Source organism: Octopus sinensis, linkage group LG7, assembly GCF_006345805.1.
Source record: "Octopus sinensis linkage group LG7, ASM634580v1, whole genome shotgun sequence".
Classification (NCBI taxonomy): Eukaryota; Metazoa; Mollusca; class Cephalopoda; order Octopoda; family Octopodidae; genus Octopus; species Octopus sinensis.
The window spans coordinates 91,250,422-91,276,284 of NC_043003.1; the positions used below are offsets into that span (position 1 = coordinate 91,250,422).

The following is a 25,863-nucleotide window of genomic DNA, read 5'->3' on the forward strand; positions in this document are numbered from 1 at the left end:
ACACTTGATGACTTGCTTTAAACTAATAATATTTTTTAAAATTCCATAAATATATTTTTATCTACAGAAATAGAAAAAATTGCAAGTTCACGTCCAGGTCAGCAGCAATGTGTTATGAAAATGATATACCGTACATCCTCGAGTATAATCCGCATCCCCCCCCCAATTTTTAAAGGTCAAAATCCCTAGTGCGTACTATATACAAGGTTAAAAATGAAAAATATTTTCTAAGCAATGTCCGAGTCTCTATTTGCTGTCCGGTAATGTTTATTCAGACGCATTTTGTGATGTCGGGCACGAAAATACCTTAAGCTAAGCCTGAAAGCAATGAAGTCATAAAAGAATCATCCATAACTTGCAGTAAGCAACACTTATTAAAATAAAAGTATTCGAAACACAGAATAACATGTAACAAAAACAATTTGCAAACATATTTACATTTTCATATAACAGTTAAGAACATCACCATTATTGTATTACGACTCAGAATCTACTTTGGCACTGAAGCGTGTGTGTTGTCGACACACACATCATCTAAAGGAAGATGTTCTCCGAAGATAAAATCCAACAGCAAATAGAACATTTACATCCAAGTGTGCCGGAACATGTTAAGAATGAATATACTCATCATTGTTTTGATTCAATCTGTTTTTGCTTGCCCATAATAATTTGATATAGCAATATAATAAAGTGGCGTGTTGGTTGAATCGTTAACACCCCAGGTTAAATGCTTAGCGGCATTTCGTCTTTCTTTACGTTCTGAGTTCAAATTTCGCCGCGGTCGACTTCGCCTTTCATCCTTTCGGAGTCGATAAAATAAGTACCAGTTGACCACTGGATACTGGCTTTGTGCCAACATTTGAAACCAATATAGGAATATAATTAGGGAAAATATTCTGATTCGCACACGTCTTTAATGATTTTGAGAACCGTATGACTGAAAAGTATATTTAACACTGGTGTGAACCTGTGTAAAATCCATTGGATAAATATACTTTTATACTTCATTTCTTACAGTAAGCTGTATGAAAAGAAATTTATTGAATAAATTACCTGCTCTTCTTCAATTTATAAATAATCTTTTCTACTATAGGTACAAGGCCTGAAATTAGCAGTGTGTGCGCGGGTGGGGATGTAAGTCTATCACATCAACTCCAGTACTTGAGTGCTACTTAAATTATCGACCCCGAAAGGATGAAAGGCAAAGTTGACCTCGGCGGAATTTGAACTCAGAATGTTAAGACGGGCGAAATACCTATTTCTTTACTACCCACAAGGAGCTAAACACACACAGAGAACAAACAAGGACAGACAAGCGGATTAAGTCGATTATATCGACCCCAGTGCGTAACTGGTACTTAATTTATCGACCCCGAAAGGATGAAAGGCAAAGTCGGCCTCGGCGGAATTTGAACTCAGAACGTAACGGCAGACGAAATACGGCTACGCATTTCGCCCGGCGTGCTAACGTTTCTGCCAGCTCAGCGACTTTGATTTTTTTTTAAATAAATAATAAATGTAAATAGAAATATAATGTAGCTATAGACAATTTATTCAGTATTGAATTAAGTGGCCTATTTCCACGAATTTCATATAAGTGCCTTTTGTGTACGTTTTATGGGAAGCGGACAAAGAGAAACGAAAATATACTACTGATTATATTAGCACAATATGTGATATACCGCTCTTAACAGAACGGGATCCTCTCGTCTGATAAAGGTGGCTGGATGTGTTACAGTGTAGGGCGAAAATACGTTATGTATTTCTTTCTTTTGACAATCCTTCAGAGAAAGTATCCCATGTGTCAAATGAAATATTAGCTATTTTATCTGTGTTCGACAATTTCTGGGAAACATTTTCATTTTTTCTTTCTTTCTTTCTTTCTATGTGCTCGTGACGCCGCACATTAATACTTTCTTCCAAGGATTGCTATTAAATTGCCGAACACAGATAAAACAGCTGATATTTCATTTGACATATGGGATACCTTCTCCGAAGTATCATTATCAACTTAATGAAAATTACTGCATTTCTTCAGATTTCTTTTTACAATTAGTTAATACAAATCAACAAATTTGCCTCTGCATGGTTCCTCGACCAGCAGAAAATAGCAACCAAAACTCTGTAAGATTTCACCCAACAGTTTTTTTTTTAACGGAACATTTTATATTATGTAATACTTTATATACAAAATGTCAGACGGTCATGGCTAGAACGCCCTTTGACCATAGATTTGCGTGAAAAAAAGCCATCTTTGTCTAAACAACAACAAAATTATTTGAGGTATTCTTGTTTAAATGTATTTCACCAAAGAAAATCATGAAGTTCCCATAATTCCAAACTCCGCTAATTACGTATTTGTTTTGATTGAATTAGTTTTACTTCTTTTATAGTTTTATTTTTCTTATTTTATTTATTTGGGGTTTTGGACTCCAACTGAAGACTCGTTTCTATTTGGTACTAGCAGTATCGCCCGGCGTTGCTCGGGTTTGTAAGGGAAATAACTATAAAGCATTTTTAGAGAGTTATAGCCAAAAAATAGCAAAAAAATGGAAAAAAAAATTATGGTAAATTTTTTTGAGAGTTAAAAAGGTTGAGTTGCGTCCCCTAGACAGTCTGTGGGTTGTGCTTCTGATTCTCGACCCCATGTCGAATTTATCGATTTTTTTCAGAACTGGGGGAACTTTTCAAAATTTTCGCTGCGTTAGTTTTGAATTATGACATTGGGCTATGTGTGTGTCAAGTTTCATTAGAATCGTTTGAAAGCAGTGGTCAGGGTGAGGGTACAACCTAACAGACACACAGAAACACAGACAGACAAACTGCCGTTTATATATAGAGAGAAGAGATATCGCTAGCAAATCCCGCTTCATTTCCAAGCTATATTAATGGCTCGATTTCAAGGTTGGAAGTGCAGGCTGGAGAAACAGCAAATATTCACAAATCCTGCCGTTTACGACGGTGACATGAATCTCGCTAGTTTGCTGGTGTATTGCGAGTTAAGTGTCTTCATTGTGGAAATTGCAGAACGCCAAAGATAGAACATAAATAATCAACTTTTCGCTCACCTTATCAGTTCAACCAGATACTATTCATCAGCAGAAGTTTCTGCTACTTCTAGGCAAACATATTTTAATTCTACACTACTTAAACTTAACTAATAAAGTTCCAATAGGTTCACTACCCATTGATCACTACTGATAAATGTGATTGAGTGATCGATTGTGAACGGAAAGTAAATCTTATTGAGACCTCAAGTAAAAGGCATAAAAGCTACAACTTGGCTCTGAGATGTTCAACATACGGTGCTCTTTCTTCGCGAAGTGTTATCTTCTTTTCCAGCTTTCTGAATGGAGTTATTTAGATGCTTCTGCCACTCTAGGCCACGGTGCATCTAAAATTGCTGACCCCACAAACGCACATGTAAAAAAAATTGTCCGGAATTTGTGAATTCGACACCCGGTACATTACAAATCTGTTCTTTCTTCGGACCACGTGGTGTTTAGCTTTTTTCATCTTCAAAGGTAATTTTCACTTTTTATTGCCAAGACCTCCTCGTTCACAACTGCCTTCGGAATAATTTTATTACGCTTCGAAGGTTGCGTGTGTGAGTCTATCTTCCTACTCACCCATCTTTTCTGAACGTCTGATCTTCTGTGAATTTCTGCTGCGCATCACTGTCACAAAAGTATCGTTACGATGAGTGCTACATCTTTTCCATAATATACAGGCAATGCTAAGCTATGGTTTGTCCAACTCGATTCGTATTTTGTTGCAAAGGGCGTACAATCTTCACAACAACAAATGTACATCTTAATTACTGGTATTCCTGTTTCTCTAGCTGCTATTGTAAAGGATCCCATTACTGACCCTCCACAAAGTACCTCTTATGATTCTTTAAAATCAGAAGTTCTGAGATAGAACTCCAAGTCTTCAGAGAGTCAGTTGCGCACCCTACTGCAGAACGAATATCTTGGGGACAGGACACCTTCTGAGTTTTTAAGGCGCATCTGTGAAATCAGCGATGACGCTCCCGGGGACAACTATTTCGTCAAGAAGTTGTTTTTCTCCTGTCTGCCAAACAATGTACAGAATATGCTGGCTAATATGGTCCACACAAGTACAATCGACCAAATTGCCGCCTCAGCGAACAAAATTGTGCAATTTTCCCATTGCCCCACCACGGCTGATAAAGTCATTGCTGCTTCGTCTCTGACAACACAGCCTAATTCAACAGGCGAAGATGCTACATTAAAAGCTATTGAACGCTTAACCGCCAAGTCGCCAACCTGTGTCGTGCATGTGCGACATTTCGGCATCGCTCACAAAGTTGATCTCGTCGTCGTTCCAGCCCCGTCGCCACCTCATCTACTGTGTGTTGGTACCTCTCAAGGTTCAAGGAGAACGCACGTCGGTGTGTTAAGCCCTGTTCGTTCGGGGCATCGGTAAAGTAAATCTGGAGAGTCTGGCTACATCACATCTCTCCCACATTTAGCCTTGTGCATTTTTCATCAGAGATCTCGTTTCAAACAAGTCGTTTATGGTGGACACAGGATCGAGTTGCAGTGTTTGGCCCTTAAGGTTCATCTCACCTAAACCGAATCCTTCCAGCATTTCTTTATATGCGGTGAATCAGTCTCCCATCAAGACCTATCGTTAGATATCTTTATCATTGGACGTATCCTTACTCGGCACTTTAAGTGGATTTTTACCATTGCCGACCTTCGTCATCCGATCCTAGGAGCCGACTTCCTGCACCATTATTCTCTTTTAGTAGGGCGCTGACTTCTTGATGGTACCACCCCCCTCTCTGTCTCCGGGAAGAATTCTGCTGTTCCTACAGTGAGCCCCTCTTTCCTTGTGGCTGCTTCTGGGAACACTTACCTCCAATTACTCACTTCGTTTCCAGAGTTGACCAACTTGAACTTCCATCCACCGGATCCAGTGCACTCTACAAAACATTTTACAATGACCAAAGAACCTCCAGTGTTTTCTAGGCCTCATCGTTTATCTCCTGAAAAACTCCGGACCGCCCGGGCTGAAGTCGAGCACATGCTCCAGCTGGGTCTTATTCGTCTCTCCGCGAGTCCATGGGCAGCACCTTTACACATGGCCAGGAAGGAGCTGACTTTCGTCCAGTGGGAGATTTTAGACGCCTTAATACTGTCACTATTCCAGACCGTTAACCGCTACCCAGTTTTTCTTCTGCCCTGCATGGCTGTAAAGTTTTTTTTTTAATCGACCTGGTACACACGTACCATCAGATTCTTGTCATCCCCAAAGACATTCCAAAGACAGCCGTTACTACCCCCTTTGGAACATTTGAGTTCGTGTCTATGCCTTTTGGTCTTCGAAATGCGGTCAGCACGTTCCAGAAGTTCATTGATGAGGTTGTTCGTGGTTGGACTTTGACTTTGCATATGTCGATGACCTCTTAATCGCCAGTAGTACTCCGGACCAGCACTTCCTTCGACAACATACCCGTAGACGCCGTGTCTCGCCTTCCTGTCATCTCCTGCCTTGATAAATTTGGTCGCCATGGCTACTGACCAACCTTTCTTGGACTCGACGTCATATCACCACAGTTTTCCTGCTACAAACTGGAGCACCTGCTTCTTCCGTGTTCCAAAGGAACCATACTCTGCGATGATTCTACCGAGTCACCCCGACACTCCGTCCCTGAGCATCACCGCCATCCTGTTTTTGACGCTCTGCATTCGCTGTCACACCCAGGCATTGCGGCCACAGTAAAGCTTATCTCGGCTCGATTTTTCTGGCCGAATATGCGTCGGATTATTACTGTTTGGTCACGCACCTGTCTACAGTGTCAACGTTCCAAGGTGCATCGACACGTTCGAGCACCTCTTGGACATTTCTAGCCTTCTGAATGGAGTCGTTTTTTAGATGGTTCTGCCACGCTAGGCCACAGCACATCTAAAACCTCTTCCACTTTCGAATTCTCTCCATTCAACACTTTGTCAAGCGACGTGTACGAGAATAAGAGAGACCAAAGCAAACAGATGCAAAAGAAGAAGAAAATCAAAACCTAATATCAGTTGCTCAATGCAGCAATTTGGAATGGTTTACAAGACACTAAAGGCCCGCAAAGAACCCACTCATTCGTTACCAACACAAGAAGAACTAAATCCACGACCAAAAGTGATATGTAAAGCGGCAGCAGTAGTAGTAGTAGTAGTAGTAGTAGTAGTAGTAGTAGTAGTAGTATAGTAGTAGTAGTAGTTGCAGTAATAGTAGAATGGCTGGTAGCGAAGTAGTCACTAGGGCAATGAAAGACTGAAATTAATATCAACCGGTTTTTCTTGTTTACATTGACGCCATTACCTTGAAGAGAAAATCATTATGTCAATAGTAGTAATATTAGTAATCAGAAAATATCTAGAGAAGTATTCTTTAGCTGTGCAACGAACAAATGGACAATCAATATGACTGACGCCATTAAAAACTGAGTCTTTCCTGCTGAGAAGGTATACAGCTCTCCAAAATTAAAACTTGTGAAGCTGCAGTGCAAATTGAAAAAAGTATAGTCCATGGTTGTTTACATATCCAGAAGAAAACAATATGGGTCGGTGGTACACATTTATTGCATAACAGGATGTTCGAACAATATCTACAGCCACATGCTGGATTGCCTTTTGAACATAGATCTGCTCGATGCAGAACTAAACAACATCAACAAAAGGTCGACAATTAACGTTTGTTATAAACTAGAAGCACAATGTCTATTTCTCTTGGGTTGGTCCTAGGTGCGTCGTAGGTATAAAAAGTAAGCACTAATGATATTTGAAGGAAATACCTAACGCTTGTAGAGTAAATAAATCTCTGATGTCATTGGATAAAATTGTCATGTCCTTATTTCATAAAGTCACACCTTGATTTCCTTCACACAACTTACCAAACAAAGCTACATACCTTCCGTGTACATTCCCCATTACACTGGGCAACAAAAAAAGGTTTATTGTTAGCTACCCAGACAAATGGTGCTATACTAAACTAAATCGAGTACACTAATTCCTAATCTGAACTCAGAATTACTGTAGCACGTCAGCATTTTGAGTTATGCGCATTATTTTATATTGATACTATATTAGAATCAGGAAGTTGATTCTGTTTTTTCTGTACCTACGACGGACACTGCTCGAAGCTTACTGACTTCCTACACCTAGACCCTTGGATCTTACAATTACATGTCATTGTGTGTGTGTGTGTGTGTGTGTGTGTGTGTGTGTGTGTGTGTGTGTGTGTGTGTGTGTGTGTGTGTGTTTGGTGGGATATATCATCCGGGCGGATACCATAGTAACTCCCAGGTATGTTCTAGGTTTATGGCTAACCGCATCGATTAGTATTTAACGTCTATGGCTTCTAATAGTTGTCATTCACTCTGTAAATTCCTCCGATCTGTAATTCCGTGTTCGCTTCACTGGACGGTAATATTGTCTTTAGTGTAGATGTATGTATGTATGTATGTATGTATGTATGTATGTATGCATGTATGTATGTATGTATGTGTATGTATGTATGTATGTATATATGTATGCCTGTGAAGGCAGCACTCGCAGAACCACCAAAGTTGGAAGAAGTTGCAATGGCTGTCTCAAGGTTGAATAATGGGAAGTCTCCGAGTATGGATGGCATACATGCGGAGTTGTTACAGCATGGTGGTGAGAAACTTCTGCAGAATCTTCACTCTTTGTTTGGTAAGATATGGACTAGTGAATCTGTACCTGAGGACTGGAGAAATGCAGTAATAGTGGTCTTATATAAGGGAAAGGACAACAGGAATGATTGTGGTAATTATAGAGGAGTATCATTGCTGTCTGTCATAGGAAAGGTTTTATGCAGGGTACTTCTGGATCGTCTGCTGAAATACGTTGCAGATTGTGTTCTTCCAGAAAGTCAATCTGGCTTTCGTGTGGGACGTGGCACTGCTGATATGATCTTTTCAGCTAGACAGCTTCAGGAAAAGTGTGTGGAACAGGGGCTAGATTTGTATCAGGTTTTTGTCGATCTGACAAAAGCCTTTGATACCGTCAATAGAAAAGCATTGTGGAAAGTCCTCCAGAAACTTGGGTGTCCTGAAAAGTTCCTTGCTTTGGTTAGGTCTTTTCATGAAGACATGAATGGTAGGGTGAATGTTAGAGGGAAAATGTCGGAGCCCATTTCAATACAAAATGGAGTGAAACAGGGGGATATTCTGGCACCGACCCTATTTTTCATATATTTTGCGATTGTGTTCTGTATTGCATTCAGACTCTGCAAATGCGGTGTTTACAGCCATTATCGAACCTGGGCAGCATATTTAATATCAGGCACCTTGCTGCAAAAACAAAGGTATTTACCTCTATCATAAGAGACCTTTTGTATGCAGATGATTGTGAGCTAGTAGCACACACAGAGATTGATATGCAACACATTTTGAATGCATTCTCTGATGCTTGCACTGCCTTAGGATTGACAGTCAATCTCAAGAAAACTGTTGTCATGCATCAACCTACTCCTGGTAACCAAATATCTATGTGTATGGTAAACGACTTGATGTAATTGATCAGTTTGTCTACCTGGGAAGCACTATTAATAGATATGGCAATTTGGATGATGAAATTCTATATAGAATTAGGAAAGCAAGTGTTGCTTTCGGAAGGCTATAAAAGCGCCTCTGGAGTCGGCGAGACATATGCAGAAAGACAAAGATAAAGGTGTACAAGGCAGGTGTGCTTCCTTCTCTTCTTATGCCTGCAAGACGTGGGTTACATATCGATACCACCTTAAACAACTGGAACGTTTCCATCAGATGTGCCTCAGACGGATCTATGGCATTAAGTGGAAGGACCGCATCAGTGATCTTGAAATATTGGAAGGCTCTCGGTGTGGAAGTATAGAAGCTCTTGTGTTAAAGCAAAGGCTCAGATGAAGTGGTCATCTGGTCAGAATGAAGGATTCAAGGATGCCAAAACAACTCTTTTATGGAGAGTTAGCTAAAGGAGAACGACCTCCACATAAACCAAAAAAGAGGTATAAGAACTTGCTGAAGGCTTCCTTAAGAGATGCTTGCATCTCTCCTGAGACATGGGAAGGTATAGCTATTGATCGTAGCAGGTGGAGAAGGATTGTGCATGAGGGGACAGCCAATTTTGAGAAATCTCGAGTTGCACATGAGAAAGTAAGGAGGGATGTCAGGAAGGGCATCACTGTTACACTTCCAGAAGGGAAGGGTCTTCCTTTGATGCTGACATGCAATGTCTGTGCAAGACCCTGCCTCAGTAAAGCTGGACTCAAGAGTCATCTTTGTAGTCATAAAACGAGACAGATGAGTGACAACCTGGCCACTGGTGGTGGTGTAACACACCATACTAATCATATCTGTGGGGCATGTGGAAGTGAGTGCAATTCGGCAGGAGGACTTAAACGACATGCAAAGGTACATGAAGCCCAGTTACAACTACAGTCGGCTATTACCAGTAAAAGTTTTAGTTGCCAATTACTACAAGACATTGTAGATCTTTAGCTGGGCTAAAAAGTCACATTCGATCACAGCACCAATAACAGTTAAGATTCGTGCAATGGCCATACTCGATAACGAGGAGCAGCCATAATGTATGTATGTATGTATGTATGTATGTATGTATGTATGTATGTATGTATGTATGTATGTATGTATGCATGTATGTGTGTGTATGTATATATTTATGTATGTATGTATGTATGTATGTATGCATTTATGTATGTATGTATGTATGTACTCATGCATGTATGTATGTATGTATGTATGTGTGTGTATGTATGTATGTATGTATGTATGTATGTATGTATGTGTGTGTATGTATGTATGTATGTATGTATGTATGTGTGTATATGTATGTATGTATGTATGTATGTATGTATGTGTGTGTATGTATGTATGTATTCATGTATGTATTCATGTATATATGTATTTATGTATGTATGTGTATGTATGCATGTATGTATGTATGTGTGTGTATGTATGTATGTATGTATGTATGTATGTATGTGTGCATGTATATATTTATGTATGTGTTAATGTATGTATGTATGTATGTATGTGTATGTATGTATTCATGCATGTATGTATGCATGTGTGTATGTATGTATGTATGTATACATGTATGTATATATGTATGTATGTATGTATGTATGCATTTATGTATGTATGTATGTATGTATGTATGTATGTATGTATGTACTCATGCATGTATGTATGTATGTATGTATGTGTGTATGTATGTTGTATGTATGTATGTATGTGTGTGTGTATGTATGTATGTATGTATGTATGTATGTGTGTGTATGTATGTATGTATGTATGTATGTATGTATGTGTGTATATGTATGTATGTATGTATGTATGTATGTGTGTGATGTATGTATGTATTCATGTATGTATTCATGTATATATGTATTTATGTATGTATGTGTATGTATGCATGTATGTATGTATGTGTGTGTATGTATGTATGTATGTATGTATGTGTGCATGTATATATTTATGTATGTGTTAATGTATGTATGTATGTATGTGTATGTATGTATTCATGCATGTATGTATGCATGTGTGTATGTATGTATGTATGTATACATGTATGTATATATGTATGTATGTATGTATGTATGCATTTATGTATGTATGTATGTATGTATGTATGTATGTATGTATGTACTCATGCATGTATGTATGTATGTATGTATGTGTGTGTATGTATGTATGTATGTATGTGTGTGTATGTATGTATGTATTTATGTATGTATGTATGTGTGTATATGTATGTATGTATGTAGTATGTATGTATGTGTGTGTATGTATGATGTATGTATGTATTTATGTATGTATATATGTGTGTATATGTATGTATGTATGTATGTATGTATGTATGTATGTGTGTGTATGTATGTATGTATTCATGTATGTATTCATGTATATATGTATTTATGTATGTATGTGTATGTATGTATGTATGTAGTATGTATGTATGTATGTATGTGTGTGTATGTATGTATGTATGTATGTATGTGTGTGTGCATGTATATATTTATGTATGTGTTAATGTATGTATGTATGTATGTGTATGTATGTATTCATGCATGTATGTATGCATGTGTGTATGTATGTATGTATGTATGTATGTATACATGTATGTATGTATGTATGTATGTATGTATGTATGTATGTATGTATGTATGTATGTATGCATGCATTCATGTATGTATGTATGTATGTATGTATGTATGTATGTATGTATGTATGTATGTATGTATGTATGTGTGTGTGTGTGTATGTATGTATGTATGTATGTATGTATGTATGTATGTATTTGGAAATATTTTAAGTGCTTGGAAGAATTTTAACAAGATCCAAAATGTTCCACTATCGTTCCAATGTTTTACATTATATAACACCGTAATTATAAAAATATAACGAATTATTTTTGTAATTCGAAATTTATCATCTACATACTGTAAGTAATCCCTCGACAATCGCGAGTGTTACGTTCCATAAAATCCCCGTTAGATGAAAATCCGCGAACTAGAAACGGCACTGTACTGTATTTTCTTTATAATTTTTATAATTTGTATATATTTACCAGCAGTATCGCCCGGCGTTGCTCGGGTTTGTAAGGGAAATAACTATATAAGCATTTTTAGAGATGTAAAGTATAATAGTCATCTCAATATGGCTAACCACAAAGGGGGGGGGTGTTACTGTAGCTTTTTACGTTCTGAGATTTAATAATAAATAATAATAATTTTAGAGAGTTATTTCCCTTAGATATGCCAAAAATGCATTAAAAATGGGGAAAATTAATGGTAAATTTTTTTTTTAATCGAAGACTCATCGTAGACGCGCGCTTAATACACAGAAGGGCTCGATATGAATCACGACTATAAGATACCCGGTTTTGGTTAAACTGCACCGCAAAATGTGGGAGTAGTTAGGAATCTAAATCGTAGGAGACAGACAGCACACAACCTCTCTTTTATATATAAAGATTTTATTAGAATGCAAAACAACACCACGGAGGAATCCACGTAAGCTTAAATAATAAACTGCGATAGGTGAGCCGCGATATGGCAAGGGATTACTCTAGTCATAAATAAATATTTGTAGTTGTAGATAATTGAAATCGGAAATAATTAAGGTTTGTGGGGGTGGTTCTCTTTTAGTTTTGGGGTTATCAGCTGTGCATATATTAAAAAATATAATCTATGCTATATTTATTTTTAAACAGCACATCTTTCGTAATGTGCATTTCACTGCATAGATAACACATGCAGCGCAATAATGATTTCAAATTTTGGCACAAAGCTGGCAATTTCAGGGAAGAGATTAAATCGATTACATCGACCTTGATAATTAAGTATGAAAGACAAAGTCGACCTCAGCGGAATTTGGACTCAACGAAACAACGAACGAAATTTCGCTAAACATTTTAGTCGGTGTACTAACGATTCTACCAGCTCACCGCCTTAATAGGGAATTCCAACCACGTTTCGCGGTCTGCTACCTCAACAGCTCCTTTATAGGATCCAGTGGCTAAAGACATCATCAGGAAGAACCTCGTCCAGTTTCGACCCCTACTCCTCTACCATTTTCGGTATAATGATCAATCTTTTTTCAGCCTTGAGTGACGATTTTATCTCAGGCCAAAGTTTAGGATGTTATATGGGGGCACCAGTTGAGAATCACTGCTCTAAACTTACGATTGAGTTTTAATTATTTTTCAATATTTCGTGAGCTGTTTTCGATATTGAATAACAAGAGTTTCAAATATTGACAAAGAAAAGAAAAAAAAGACGTAACAGAGTTTCGGATCAGGGCACCCACAAAAGTTGGATTTTCTCTATTTTGACGGATTTTTCCAGTTGTTTTTCATTACATCCTTGAAAGTTTTTGAAAATTTATTACATTTTTGTTGTTGCTGTTGTTGTTGTTGTTGCTTAAATCACAGAAATGGTCAGCCTATGCGTTACTTCTGCACCATCATTCCATAAAATGGGTTTATGGGGATAAAAATAATGAAAAATGTCAATGTATGTCAGAGTGATAAAGAAATGAAGAAGGTAGTCGTGGGATGTGCTAGAAACACCAGCTAAATCTCCTTTAAATTACACACCTTTCCGTCTGAAAATAACTTCCTGGTCAAAGCCTTGCAAGCGGATTTAGTAGGCGAAAATTGAAAGAAGCCTGTCGCACACCTGTTGTTATTCTTGTTGTTTGTATTTGTAGTCGTAACATTTTCTCCGTTTTCCCGTTTTTTTTTTGTCTATGTTGTTGCACATAATGCAAGAAATAACATAATTCGCACAGTAGTTTTACCTAGAGTGTGTGTGTGTATGTGTGTGTGTGTGTGTGTGTGTGTGTGTGTGTGTGTGTGTGTGTGTCAAAGGAAGTTATTTTATGGCCTTCTTTCACTTGAAGAAGTAAAGTTGTCAACTCGACATATATGGAATCATATGATTGCTTATTAGTTTCTGTAAAAATTCTTTGAATTTCATTATGCTTTGAAGAGAGCAGAAATTGAAAGAGAGGATAAAGTGAAGAATCGACATTTGCTTTGAAGTGAGAGGTGAAAGTAAAAGAGAGGAGAAAGTGAAAGATATACGTGTGTGAGAAAGAGAGAGAGAGAGAGAGAGGGAGAGTGTGTGTGTGTGTGTGTGTGTGTGTGTGTGTGTGGTGTGTGTGTGTGTGAGTGAGTGAAGGTATGTGTTGTGATGTATGAATTTTTTGCATGTATGTGTGTCACTCACTTCCTCTCTCTCTTTCTCACACATACACACATTATCTTTCATAAACACATACATAAATAGGCGGAGGTAAAGAATACGTACACCAACCATTTTCAGCGTAACCCTAACCTTAAACATCAGGTGCGCGCATTCTTTACCTTCGCCCAAAAATATATATGCATACATCTTTTTTGTCCGTGTGTGTGTGTGTGTGTGTGTGTGTGTGAGAGAGAGAGAGAGAGAGTGTGTGTGTGTGACTGTATTACCTCATAACATATAGAGAAATGGATATCTTTTAATGCATTTTTTATATATGACTTATTTTAATACAATATTTCTGTGTACATTTTCATAAATGTTTGTCCGAGTAGAATTCTACGCATGCGTGAAATATTGGACGAAAGTGAAACATTAGAAGCAAATTGAAATATTGTCCGAAAATGACCTCAAAATTGTGCGACCGCGTAGTTGCCGAGGTTATTTTAGTTGTAAAAAAGAGTTATTGAGTGAAAAACATGGTTTATTTGGTAGATAGATAAGCAGCGGCTGTTTCGTTATAACTCTCAAAGTGTCAACGAACTGTTATCAGCTGTTTTGTTACTCTTTTACTTGTTTCAGTCATTTGACTGTGGCCATGCTGGAGCACCGCCTTTAGTCGAGCAAATCGACCCCAGGACTTATTCTTTGGAAGCCTAGTACTTATTCTATCGGACCTCTTTTGCCGAACCGCTAAGTTACGGGGATGTAAACACACCAGCTTCGGTTGTCAAGCGATGTTGGGGGGAACAAACACAGACACCCAAACATACATACATACATACATATATATATATATATATATATATGTGTGTGTGTTGTGTGTGTGTGTGTGTGTGTGTGTATGTATGTATGTATGTATGTATGTATGTATATACACATATATACGACGGGCTTCTTTCAGTTTCCGTCTACCAAATCCACTCACAAGGCTTTGGTCGTCCCGAGGCTATAGCAGAAGACATTTGCCCAAGTGCCATGCAGTGGGAATGAACCCGGAACCATGTGGTTGGGAAGCAAGCTACTTACCACAGAGCCACTCCTGCACTTGTTAGTTAATTTCCGTAAAAGAATTTTATTTATTTACTTTTGTTTTAAAGTGAGAGAAGAAAGTGAAAAATGTATGAACGTGTATATGAAATGGACGTGTGTGTGTGTGAGAGAGAGAGAGAGAGAGAGAGAGAGAGAGAGAGAGCCACCTACACATACATGAGAACACACACGTTCTCTCTCTCACACAGACGCGCGCGCGCACATGTACATACAAAAAAGATGTATGCATATATATTGATGTATGTACGTATACATGACAACACACCCCTTCAGTCGCTCTCTTTCTCTCTCTCTCTTTCTCCCTTCTTATCTCTCTTCCTCTCTTCCGATTATATAACTTGACGCTCATCAGTTAGCTAATATGAAAGGGAATATGGCAACTGCTTTCTATTATCGTGTGTGTGTGTGTGGTGTGTGGTGTGTGTGTGTGTGTGTATGTATGTATGTATGTATGTATATACACATATATACGACGGGCTTCTTTCAGTTTCCGTCTACCAAATCCACTCACAAGGCTTTGGTCGTCCCGAGGCTATAGCAGAAGACATTTGCCCAAGTGCCATGCAGTGGGAATGAACCCGGAACCATGTGGTTGGGAAGCAAGCTACTTACCACAGAGCCACTCCTGCACTTGTTAGTTAATTTCCGTAAAAGAATTTTATTTATTTACTTTTGTTTTAAAGTGAGAGAAGAAAGTGAAAAATGTATGAACGTGTATATGAAATGGACGTGTGTGTGTGAGAGAGAGAGAGAGGAGAGAGAGAGAGAGAGGAGAGAGAGAGAGAGAGCCACCTACACATACATGAGAACACACACGTTCTCTCTCTCACACAGACGCGCGCGCGCACATGTACATACAAAAAAGATGTATGCATATATATTGATGTATGTACGTATACATGACAACACACCCCTTCAGTCGCTCTCTTTCTCTCTCTCTCTTTCTCCCTTCTTATCTCTCTTCCTCTCTTCCGATTATATAACTTGACGCTCATCAGTTAGCTAATATGAAAGGGAATATGGCAACTGCTTTCTATTATCGTGTGTGTGTGTGTGTGTGGTGTGTGTGTGTGTGTGTGTGTGTGTGTGTTTATCCCCCACCACCGCTTGACAACCGGTGACGGTGTGTTTACATTCACGTAACTTCGTGACTCTGCAATAGAGAGCGATAGAATTAGTACTAGGTTTCAAAAAATAAGTCCTAGGGTCGCTTTGTTCGATTAAAACTTTTCAAGGTGGTGCCCTAGCAAGGCCGCAATCAAAAGAGTGAAACAGGTGTACAGACGAGAAGCTTCCTTCTATCAAACCCATTCACAAGGATTTGGTCAACTCGGGATCATAGTAGAAGGCACTTGCCCAAAGTCGCACACATTGGGATCGAACTTGGAACCATATGATTGGGAAATAAACTTGTTACAACAAACCCTTGCCTACATAAAATGTGTGTTCGTGTGTGTTTGTGTTTGTGTGTGTATGTAATATATATGTTCTATCTATCTATCTATCTAATTGTCCGTCTGTCTGTCTGTACATAGACAGACACACACACACACACGTGTGTGTGTGTGTAACGTTTTATGTACCATATAAATGACAGGAGAAATTAATTAGTAGATATGCCTTTATTTTATTGTTACAATGTAATTATATTTCTTTACTACCCACAAGGGGCTAAACACAGAGGGGACAAACAAGGACAGACAAACGGATTAAGTCGATTATGTCGACCCCAGTGCGTAGCTGGTACTTAATTTATCGACCCCGAAAGGACCTCGGTGGAATTTGAACTCAGAACGTAACGGCAGACGAAATACGGCTACGCATTTCTCCCGGTGTGCTAACGGTTCTGCCAGCTCGCCGCCTTGTTACAATGTAATATAAGATACGACTTCAAAGAGTTGCTGTTGTACACAGAGTATTTGTAGTTCCGTTATCCATTCTGTAGGTTGTTAAGTTCGTCTGTGATTGACTGTTCGAAGAGGAATGGAAGAAGGAGAGAGAAAGAGTAAAAGAATTTACTTCTCCAGGTTGACAAGTAGTGAGGGAAGTTCTGTAGTCCCGCGAAAACAAGCCATACGCGAAGCGCTCCTTTTGCCTGGGGATAAGCGAAAAAGGTAGAAACCGATTTCGGATTCCGTATATACATGTTTAGGTCAGGCTAAACAAAGGATTTTTGGTCGAACTTTTGGTGACCGCAAATGTTAAAGAATAGAACTGTCACATATAAATGGGACGGTTGACTCATAGGGTTTTTGGTACAAATGCTGAGAGTAATAGGAAGGAGCTCGTAGTAAAATTTAGTTTCGGTTTCGAATCCTGGTTAAGAATCCAGAAATCGGACATACATATAACATACAGACGGATATCCGTGTGATATTTTGAACTCAGTACATCATTGTTGCTATGTGTCATCAACTTGCATATAACGTGACAAAGCAACATTCAGTACAAATAATCCGTTCCTAAGAACAAACGTGTTTCATTCACAGACTGCCAATGTGTTTATATTGACTATATATCGTTTATATTAACGATTGACTAATCGCTCATACTACAAGCTGTGTGTAAGGATAAATGGTAGATACTTGTGTGGCTTCAATTTAATTCTTGTTAAAATGAAACCTATTTCTAACATGGTTTCTGATTCAGGCATAAATCCGGGATCTGTTCCATCTCAATCACTAATTATTTTTTTTTAAACTAAACAGTTTGAAACTTCGAATACTGGTAGAATTGCTCACGTAGAACACGGTTTACTCTGAACGTTTTTGACAAAATTTCGTATTTTAAGTTATTTTGTGTTAAAGTTGTCGTATTTGAGTAATTTCAATAGTAATCGAAGAGGAACAACTTCCGGGTCATCTCTACTAAATGTCATAAGTCTGTTCTATTCGCATGGCGCGCGAAGAAGATGCCTCCTTTATCCTTTCTTCCCTTCTAGTCAGCACCGTGCATTCCTTACTCTTTCCCTCCCTTCTACACTATCAAATAGCAACCAGCGAGCGAACTTGTCACTGCCACTACAATTACCGTAATTCCCAGTGTATAAGTTACTATTTGTTTTGATAATGTTTTTTTTTATCTAATAAAGACTTTTATATTGACGAAATGTGTTTGTTGTTGATTATAGTAAGATAAAATCATGACAATAACAATACATTTCATAATTGTAAAATAAGGCATTTTGAAACAACATATACGTCAACAACAAAAAAGCTACCTGCGGATTCGTTGCACTATAAGTCTTTTAAACACTGGCGCGCTTTATGTGTGGATGAAACACCGAGGTCGGGCAACGAATAAATATATGTAAATAACAATTCTTCCTTCTTGGTGTTGATTTTTCGATGGTGTTGATTCTTCGAACAGAGTGGTGACATTTTGTAGAGATGACCCGGAAGTTGTTTCTCTTCGATTACTATCGTAAACAGCAGTAGCTTTATTCAACCGAATACACGTCGTTGATTGGTTGAAATTACCCAAATACGACAACTTTAACATGAAATAACTTAAAATACGAAATAATGTAAATAATGTACATAATTCCTCATCTCTTAAATAAGTACCAGTTGAGCACTTTGATAGATATAATTGTCTTTCCCTCTCCTCCAAAATTGCTAGCCTTGTACTAAAATTTGAATCCATTATTATTATAAAGGTAGTGAGGTGGCAGAATCATTAGTGCATTGGAAAAAGAAAAGAATGTTTTGCAGTATTTGATCCAGCTCTTCATGTTTTGGTTTCAAATCCTGCTGATGACAACTTTGCCTTTCACCTTTCGTGGTCGATAAAATAAAGTAATAGTCGAGAGCTGGAGCCGATGCTATCAGCTAACTAACTAAACTCCCTACCTTAACATATCGGATTTAGGATCTATTCCATGTCAATCACAGAGTCAACTGTCACATATAAATGGGACGGTTGACTCATAGGTTTTTTGGTACAAATGCTGAGAGTAATAGGAAGAAGCTCGTAGTAAAATTTAGTTTCGGTTTCGAATCCTGGTTAAGAATCCAGAAATCGGACATACATATAACATACAGACGGATATCCGTGTGATAGTTTGAACTCAGTACATCATTGTTGCTATGTGTCATCAACTTGCATATAACGTGACAAAGCAACATTCAGTACAAATAATCCGTTCCTAAGAACAAACGTGTTTCAATCACAGACTGCCAATGTGTTTATATTGACTATATATCGTTTATATTAACGATTGACTAATCGCTCATACTACAAGCTGTGTGTAAAGATAAATGGTAGAAAATTGTGTGGCTTCAATTTAATTCTTGTTAAAATGAAACCTATTTCTAACATGGTTTCTGATTCAGGCATAAATCCGGGATCTGTTCCATCTCAATCACTAACTGTTTTTTTTTTAAACTAAACAGTTTGAAACTTCGAATACTGGTAGAATTGCTCACGTAGAACACGGTTTACTCTGAATGTTTTTGACATATAGTATATACATATATATATACACACATCTATATACATTTATGCGTGTTTACATACATACATACATACATACATACATACATACATACATACATACATACATACATACATACATACATAAATGGTGGCTGCCCCCTCGTTATCGAGTATGGCCATTGCACGAAGCTTAATCAATGTTGTTATCGTGCAATGCCTGCGCAAGAAGATTTTTTTTAAAGTGAGGAAAGGCTGTGCACTGAGTCAATCCCACTCACTAAGCAACAGCAGCCATAATCCGAAAAGAAGAACAAGTCAACATCATCGGTAACCACTGAGCCGCAGGTTTTATGTCGGAGTTATCCCAGTTACCTGAGTTACCTTCTCCTAGAAGGATGCCCTAACAAAGGCTAGGAGTCCTTCACTCCCAATGGTTTAACCGCGCGATCGGGTATTCAGTCCAATTATTTCTATGTCTCCGCGCATGATACAGCCTTAAGGCATTTATTTGATGGCCGTTGACTCTCAAGAGTTCCTCCGCCCTTTGACGGGTTTTGTTTTTCATCCTGCCGGGTGTCCAATAAACACCCTCCTCACCAAGCAAGCTTGGTGGGGTTGCCGGTTTAGTCGCCAACGACCCGACCGTGCAACAGGTTGTACTGGGTTACATGTTACCAGCATTCGAAAGTGATCTGACATACATACATACATACATACATACATACATACATACATTACATACATACATACATACATACATACATACGTGTGTGTGTGTGTGTGTGTGCAAAGATAAATAAATGTACTTGTGTAATCAATGTAATACACCTGTTTCTTCTATAAGACGTAGTGCACTCGAGTTAATTTGATGTTCATCATACAGAGAAAAGATCACCATCACGAATATTTGAATACATAAGTATTGGAGTATAGAGTTTGAGGGCTAGAAGCCACTCCCTGTGTGTGTGTGTGTGTGTGTGTGTGTGTGTGTGTGTGTGTGTGTGTGTGTGTGTGCGTGCGCGTGTTAATCGATATGCCTATATAGGTAAACGGAAGCTAACATATTAAATGAACCAGTCAGTATATTGTCAGTACATTAAGCAGCTGTCTCTTAAAGCTTTTTAACAATTCACTAATTAATTATTAAACAGGAAACCAAATGATACTTTTAAAATTGAGCATGAATTCGGGTAGTTTTTTTATTTCATTATTTTTTTTTTTTTTTAGCAACAAAACGAAAGTTGGCAATGGATTAATTTACGTGTAAAAGAGGAGTTTCTAGATAAATATTTCCCTGGAAACCAGAGATATTGACGTTCTTTAATAGGTATCCTATGTTTAGCTATAATTGCGATCCCAACGTGAAGAAAATGATTTCAGGTAGACTCACCTAATGGAGTGTTCCAAATTATACTTGAAAGAAAATGCAAAATGGTGCCTGTTAGATCAGGTATGCAATGTCAAAATCAGTGGTACTCGAAGTTGAATTCACCTCAAGCACTTGTAGCATTTATTTTATCCAATTAGAAAACACCTCTTACACTGGGATTTCTACACTACAATTTTCCAGATCAGCTTTCTGTTTGCATACTAAAATTGCATACCAAATTTTCACATGCAAAACACACACCTCTACATTTTGAGATATCTTCAATTTTTGGGTATATCAGCAAAGCACCATGACCACCAGATATTAATAGTTATACATCTCAACCAAATATGACAACGCATATACTAAAGATAAAAGCAAAAACTTAAATTAGATACAACATAATATGTCTATGAAATTCTTTTTCGCGTTTTTAATGAAGTTTTTAATTTTTATAATGAACTAATTTGCTGACGATCCAAAGGACGCAACTTAGGTTTTGAAATACCATATTCCCACCCTTTCCAGGTGAGGGGAGCATTCACATTCATTTAACGTTTTCCCCTCAAATATTCTCGTAAGTGTAGCCATTGTGTAATCAAACCTAATGATTGCCGAGTAAAATAGCAACGACCTTAACTAACCTAAGCACGATATCTTCCTCGCAGTGGGAAACTTAAATAATTGGGTGCAAATAATATACTGTCTGTCTGTCTGTATGTATGTATGTATGTGTGTATGTTGTATGTATGTATGTATGTATGTATGTATGTATGCATGTATATACACTGAACCGCAAAAGAAACGCGATTTTTTCAAATGTCATTTTTATATAGTAAATTCTGAAAATTTATTTCGCGGATGTAAGTGTAAATATTCTAAGAGATGCTGGTTTATACTGAGACCCAAATTGCAGGTAACCTTTCAACTTCCCCTGAAACGAGACGCCAAAATGCAGCTGCGTTGATGCCGTGAGTGGCAGTCGCAAACAAATGTCATGAAAACCGAAATGCACGTGCATCTCGTAGAGGTTATGGGTATAAGAATCAACTTGAACCGCGTTCCTGGCATTCTAAATTTCTCACTTCTTGAGTTCGGACATGGTGTTTCAAAGTGCCAAGGTTTGTAAGAAACATAGAAAAAGAACTGTCTAAGCATGAAAAAGAATTTTTTTTAAATTATGAACCTATTAATATGGATAAAAATCTGAAAAATTTTGCAGCTGTGGTGGAGTTTCCTAGGAAGAAGTCAATTTCGAGAGGCGGGAGCTGGCGAAGTACAGAGACCAAATGAAAAAGGAGGGGCATGAAAAGTTAAAGTGACCCCTCCTAGCGAAGTTACACATAGTATAGAAAGAAAGACGATTATTTTTTAAACTTTTGACATCAAATAAAAGAAATTAGAAGTAGTTTCAAAGGAACAGGTAGAAAGTTGATTAAATCCCAATAGGCACGACATTACGTATCTTGCCAGGAGAATGAAATATGCAACGGTAGAGGTGCGGTTTATAACTGAAAAGAAGACCAGGCAACACTCCATGGCCTCCCTGAAGTGGCTTTATTCCCAACTTACCTTGGAAGACGTGCTTCCAGGGTAAGAGTGAATGAAATTCCACCGAAATATTGCGGACACCATCCCGGTGGGTAATGATGCAAGATTAAGAGTTGTAGTGGAGGGCAGGAAGCCTCGTTGCTTCAAGTGTGGCCAGAAAGGCCACATAAGAGCAGAATGTCCTCCGCCTCCTGTAATATTGGGTCAAGTATGAAATTTATAGAAAAGAAAAAAGTTTGCTAATGTTTTATAAATACAGGAATAGTTTTATTCATCAAAGTTTGCACCCATGTTGTCAATAAACTTTTGCCATTTCAGCGGTAGCTTGTCCAGCCTGCAAAAACTGTAAAAGCCTGGCAATCTAGAGTCAATAAAATCTTGGAAGGGTTAAGGTTAGGGTTAGGGTTTTACAGCATCAACGGAATTAAATTTTTTTCCTATCAAAAAGTTATCCAAATTCTGGAAGAAGTGGTAGTCAGTGGGGGTAAGATTAGGTGAGTATGGTGGATGATGGAGAACTGCCAACTCCGAATCCCATAGTTTCGCCAATGTCATTTTTGCAATGTGTGGTCTGGCGTTGTCTTGCACTAAAATAGGAGTTGATCTGTTGAGTAATCTAGGATGTTTTTTTTTTTTTTGTAAGCTTCTGCATCAGTTGGTCCAGTTGTCTGCAGTATACTTCGGCCGTGATTGATGAGCTAGGTTTAATGAAATCATAATGGATCACACCTGCGCCAGACCACCAAACACACCCCATCAGCTTATTTTAATGAATTATGCTTTTTGGACTGTGTTTTGGTGACTCGTCTTTGTCCAACCATTGTACCGAACATTTACGGTTGTTGTATTGAATCCATTTCTCAACACGTTACAATTCGATTCAATATTATTCAATTTTGTGACGAGAAAGTAGCATAACGCAGGCTTCCAAACGTTGCTGTTTCTGATTTTCATTGAGTTTATGTGGAACCCACTTATCCAACTTTTTTACTTTACTATTGTTTGCTTGCTAACACCAAACAACAACGACAATTCACGGGCACTTTGAGATGGATCTGACTCGACAGTGGCTTTCAGTTTGTCATTATCCACCTTTGTTTCTGGTCGACCACGTTGCGCATTTGTAAGATCAAAGTTACCAGAACGAAATTTTGAAAACTAAATTGATACTGTCTGCTGTGTAATAACATTAGTATGAAATACTCCATTAATTTTCCGAACTGTCTGTGATACTGTATTTCTAAGAAAGAACTCATATTTCAAAACTGTACGAATTTCCGACTTATTCATCTCTAAACAAAAATAGCCAAAAAACGATTTATAAATACTTTATAAAGCGCAAAATGAGTTAGAATAAAGAAATAGATGTGTCAACCTTCTAACAAAAAAATATTGTCAAAATATAATAATGGCGCAAAATGAGCAGCTGTCAAAGTTTACCATGTACCTCACTACAAATATCATATTTGACGATCTAATAGCACCAGTGGCCCCACCAGCTGAAAAAGTAACCGCACCTCCACCTCCTGCGAAAACAGAAAAGGTGAATGCGGAGGAGCTAAGAGCACAAGTGGAAAAAGCGGCGGAAATTGAATGGTCTACGGTCTCAAGAAGGAAAAGAAGAAGGAGGAAAAACACTCACTCCACTGATACTAGTTCCCACCCTACCCCACAGACACTAACAACATAACAACGACCCGTGGACTATGGTCAAAATGCATCCAAGAAACTGACTTTATCAGATTTATCAAAATTTATCTCTGATATAATGAAATTAAAACATATTTCAATATCACACACGTATATACATATATATATGTATACACACACACACACACACATATATATATATATATATATATATATATACATATATATATATACATATATATATACATATAGTATATACATATATATATATACATATATATATACATATAGTATATAATATATATATATATATATACATATATATATACATATAGTATATACATATATATATACATTATATATATACATATATAATATATACATATATATATATACATATAGTATATACATATATATATATATATATATACATATATATATACATATAGTATATAATATATATATACATATAGTATATACATATATATATAATATATATATATATATATATATATATATATATACATATAAAGGTAAAAAATTATCATGCTGGCCACTTGATAATTTCGACACTTAAATATCGATGTATCCTCATATATAAATTTATATACATATATATATACATATAGTATATACATATATATATATACATATATATATACATATATATATATATATATATATATATATATATATATATATATATATATATATATATAGTATATACATAAATGTATATATAGTATACACACACACACACATATATATATGCTGAGGATATGCGTAAGCTCGCAAGAAATGAAGCCAGTATGCTCCGATGGATGTGTAATGTCAGTGTTCATACTCGACAGAGTGTAAGTACCTTGAGAGAAAAGTTGGACCTAAGAAGCATCAGTTGTGGTGTGCAAGAGAGACGTTTGCGCTGGTATGGTCATGTGACGAGAATGGCTGAAGATAGTTGTGTGCAAAACTACCACACCCTAGCGGTTGAGGGAACCTGTGGAAGAGGTAGACCCAGGAAAACCTGGGACGAGGTGATGAAGCACGACCTTCGAACTTTAGGTCTCACCAAGGAAATGACTAGAGACCGAGACCTATGGAAGTATGCTGTGCATGAGAAGACCCGGCAGGACAAGTGAGACCATAACCCATGGCCTCTACCTGGGATGTAGCCAGTCAACTTATGCATACCTTTCCTTCTTGGGACACAAAACTCCACTTGTGACGACCTGTTGAGGCAAGAGGAAATCAGAACCAAAATCGAAGTCGATCAACATCAATGGAAATTGCAGCTGTGATACCAGTGCCAGTGGCATGTAAGCGAACCATCCAATCGTGGCCGTTGCCAGCACTGCCCCACAGGCCTCCGTGCCGGTGGCACGTAAAAAGCACCATCCGATCGTGGCCGTTGCCAGCCCCGTCTGGCACCTGTGCTGGTGGCACATAAAAAGCACCCACTACACTCACGGAGTGGTTGGCATTAGGAAGGGCATCCAGTCGTAGACTGGACCTGGTGCAGCCTTCTGGCTTCCCAGACCCCAGTTGAACCGTCCAACCCATGCTAGCATGGAAAGCGGACGCTAAACGATGATGATGATGATGATGATATATAGTATATACATAGATGTAAATGCATACCAAAACAACTATACAACTTCATATATATACAAACAAATACAAGTATATAAGGAATATATACATACATACACATGTATATATAACCCCACAAGTAATTATACATCATAGTTTAAATATGTAAAAACATAATACCAATACCAGTATAAGCCAGACTACATGCATACACATACATGTCAGTATATACCTATATATATATGTACATACATACACACTCATACACATACACACACACACACAGACATACATCTATGCACACACATATATACACACATACTCACATACATTCATCGGACACACTGCCACCCAGACATATACACAGACACACTCACACATCCACACACATACATACTTACGCGCATACTCGCAGGCGC

The 25,863-nt window shown here is 37.8% G+C and overlaps 1 protein-coding gene across 1 annotated transcript in view; it reads left to right on the top strand.

Annotated features, from left to right (window-relative positions):
* The window catches only part of LOC115214264 (endochitinase A), a 50,632-nt gene that overhangs the window by 4,255 nt on the left and 20,514 nt on the right, over positions 1–25,863 (top strand). The gene's annotated exons all lie outside the window — the stretch shown is intronic.